We start from the raw sequence: 4,228 nt of genomic DNA, 5'->3' as shown, positions 1-4,228 counted from the left end.
ACTCCTGTGCGTTCGCGTTCTGTTAGAAACGATGGAATAGACTATTGTGCCCGAACCCTGCTGCGCTTATCTCTGCATCTCACGGACTGTGCGTGACGAAAATGTGTGAGGGTAGTGAGTAACATAGCTCCGCCTGCTCACCCACACATCTGGATTTTGATGAATTCAGCGAAATGGACCTGTCTGGACCAGTCTTCCTGTTAGATGTTCAATGTCTCAATACTCTTGTCATATCATTCACTGATCTTCTTGAATAATCAAACGTTCTAGACTAGGTAATATGAACAGGGTTGTCATACTGAGGTAAAATGTGTTTTATATTGGATATTCGTACTTAATATTTGACATCATAATATGGATAAGTTGTTTCCTACTAATTATTTGCCTACTTTAGCAATGTCATCGTATTTCCATGCCAAGTTCGACGAAACAGTAATATTAGCCTCAGAAGTGCAATGCATGTCTAGGGCCAAATAAATATTGGATGCACCTATAGTGGTACAAGCTAACTCATGTCTGACTACAACAGTGTACTAACTAGCAGCAACAATCCCAAACCCCAAAAAAATCCTAATTTCAACAACAACAACATAAACCAGTGGATTTTTCTCCATCCTCCCCTGATTCAGAATATACCATTTTCATAGTCATGACATGCTTTGTGTAAGAGCTATTGAAGATTGAAAGCCAGAACAAAAAAACCAATTTCAACAACAACAAAAAACGGTGGATTTTTCTCCATCCTCCCCTGATTCATAATGTATCATTTTCATAGTCATGGCATGCTTGGTGTAAGAGCTATTGAAGATTGAAAGCCGGAACCAAAAAATATAATATAAAATACAACAACCATTAAAAGTTGTGATTTTTTTTTAAAAATCCTCCCCTGATTCAGAATATATCATTTTCATAGTCATGGCAACCTTTGTGTTAGAGCTCTTGAATATTGAAAGCCAGAACAAAAAAATATATAAAATAGATTTCAACCCCAAAAAAACTGTGGATTGTTCTCCATCCCCCCCTGATTCATAATGTATCATTTTCATAGTCATGGCACGCTTTGTGTATGAGCTATTAAAGTTTGAAAGCCACAAGAAAATACAATTTCAACAACAAAAATAGCTGGGGATTTTTTCTCCATCCTCCCATTCAGAATATATAATTTTCATAGTCATGCCACGCTTTGTGTAAGAGCTATTGATGTTTGAAAGCCAACACATTTACAAAATAACAACATTTCAACCTAAAAAAAAAGCTGTGCAAATTTCTCTATCCTCCCCTGATTGAGAATATATCATTTTCCTAGTCATGGTACATTTTCTGTAAGAGCTATTGGAGTTTGAAATCCAAAATCGTATTTTATTTATTTTCACACAAGAAAAAGGTGGATTGTTTTCCATTCACCCCTGATTCAGAATATACCATCTTCATAGTTATGGCATGCTTGGTTCAATACCTATTGACAAGAGAAAAACGAATATCCACCGAACTTCCAAGATAAAACTAACATATTCACACAGTTGCATATTAAGTGTAGGCCTACACTTGAAAAGTTTTAAATGTCTACAAGGATGTCTTCACATTATTCTAGCTGGAGAAGTATGGGTTGTATAGGTTAAGTTAAAGGGAGAAGGGTTTAGGTCTACATGAAAAGTAAAGTATGAAAAATGTATGCACTCACTAACTGTAAGTCGCTCTGGATAAGAGCGTCTGCTAAATGACTAAAATGTCAATGTAAAAAATGTAAAGCCATCTGATAGTCAAACACACCCAGGCTAGGTCCCATGAGGGTAAAGACAGAACAGACATTTGAAAACAAGTCTATACATGCACATGCATGCGATGTGCTCTTCTTACCTGACATGCCTTGTACACAGGGCCGTAACTACATATGAGGATATCGAGGTCCGGAGCACTGTAATTTTTTTGAGAAATAAAAAAAGGGGCACTGAACTCCAGCTGGCCCCAATTTATTTTGTTAGATACTCTCACTCAGATATCATATTAACATTGCATAAGTCTACAAGGAAATTAGCTGTAAAACTGCAACAAAAAGTTCTGTAAAGCTAACTAATTTGTTTACTTTTTGTTAATTAAATACTTTTTTTGCTAACAGATCCCTCTATATATTAAATTATATATTTTTATTCCGGTGCTGAGTTAATGTGAGTTAATGTGTAGCGGCTAATTGTATAGTTAATAGGCTATGTGTTTGTAGATTAACTGAGGTGAATGAAGCTACAGCAACCAATGTGATAATGGCTGGGGTTATTTTTGCTTGTTTTTGCTGTTCTCCAAATAGCATTTTAGAGTTTTTTAATTATATAGAAATGCAGTAAATGAGCTTTAGTGAGCCACCTGTCTGGACCTCACTAAAACTCACACCCTGGTTATGACCCTGCTTGTATGTACCATGCCCAATGCATTTCTTGTATTACCACCTGTCATTGGAATGCCAACACGGCATAGATAGATACCCACCTTTTAATGATAGATAGTCAGAAAGAAGCAATCCTCATCTCACAGTCAGTAAGCTACACTCTATCATGTACACAGACGATTCAGGTTCAAAGTCAGTCAGTCACACAACAGGAGAAAACATGGGTAACAGGAGAAAACATGACTCTCCAAATATAAACTTTTTATCTGGTTGTCCTACCCCATGATATATTGAAGAATGTTGCTCTTATACAGCTTGTGATGGGATCTGTATTTGGAACTTTTGTTTCAATGCTCCTGTAAAAGGCACAACAGTTTAGCTTCCAAATTTGACAAAAGCTGAATAGATTTTTCAGCCATGGGTGTGTGAACATTGAGTCATGCTGACTGCAATAGTTATCTCTCACACATCCGGCATTTAGCTAAGTCAATAAAAGCGGATTATAACCTTTAATCAGTTACCTTTATTTAGATTTTTAAAGAACGGAAAATGAAGCCAACCCAGATGATGATAAGACTGTAGCATGGATGAATTATTACAATTCAATGACCATGTCAACATACACAGCAAATGTTTTTGGAACAGTGGAGGTTTGCTGAAGGATAACCTATGCCATGTCCAGGTTTCTACGACGCCTGTGAAGGAGACTGCTAAAAGGGAGACCTGTCAAGAACAGCTGTGGGTTTGAATGAGTCAGCAGAAGTGGCAATATTAGGCCTGGGCTTCAGGGGCTTCAGCGCCGGATGTTTTTGGTCCAGCACTGAACCTTTTGATGGTAAAAAATATATATATATTTGTTCAGTCTGATATGAGTTTCCATAACCATTCGGTATAAGAATAAAATAAATGTATGTAACTGTACCGATTTTATTTTATATTTTTAGTTTTTTTCATCACTATTTTCATATAAGCTATGTAACAATTTCTCAATATAATTTCATTGAGCTTTTATTTGTATTTCTCTTTTTATTCACTTAGCTACTTACTTTTTCTATTGTTGTTGCATTGTCGAGAGGTTAACCTGCAAGTAAGCATTTTATTGCGCTGTGTATTCCATGTATATCATGTGTATATGACCCAAAAAAAAAAATCACCTTTATTTAACCAGGTAAGCCAGTTGAGAACAAGTTATCATTTACAACTGCGACCTGGCCAAGATAAAGCAAAGCAGTGCGATAAAAACAACAACACAGAGTTACATATGGGGTAAAACAAAACATAAAGTCAAAAATACAATAGAAAATCTATATACAGTGTGTGCAAATGTAGCAAGTTATGGAGGTAAGGCAATAAATAGGTCATAGTGCAAAATAATTACAATTAGTATTAACACTGGAATGATAGATGTGCAAGAGATGATGTGCAAATAGAGATACTGGGGTGCAAATTAGCAAAATAAATAACAATATGGGGATGAGGTAGTTGGGTGGGCTAATTTCAGATGGGCTGTGTACAGGTGCAGTGATCGGTAAGGTGCTCTGACAACTGATGCTTAAAGTTAGTGAGGGAGATAAGAGTCTCCAGCTTCAGAGATTTTTGCAGTTCGTTCCAGTCATTGGCAGCAGAGAACTGGAAGGAATGGCGGCCAAAGGAGGTTTTGGCTTTGGGGATGACCAGTGAGATATACCTGCTGGAGCGCATACTACGGGTGGGTGTTGCTATGGTGACCAATGAGCTAAGATAAGGCGGGGATTTGCCTAGCAGTGATTTATAGATGGCCTGGAGCCAGTGGGTTTGGCGACGAATATGTAGTGAGGACCAGCCAACAAGAGCGTACAGGTCACAGTG

Source organism: Coregonus lavaretus (assembly GCF_964263955.1).
Source record: "Coregonus lavaretus genome assembly, chromosome: 33".
NCBI lineage: Eukaryota > Metazoa > Chordata > Actinopteri > Salmoniformes > Salmonidae > Coregonus > Coregonus lavaretus.
Note: the sequence above shows the minus strand (reverse complement) of the source record.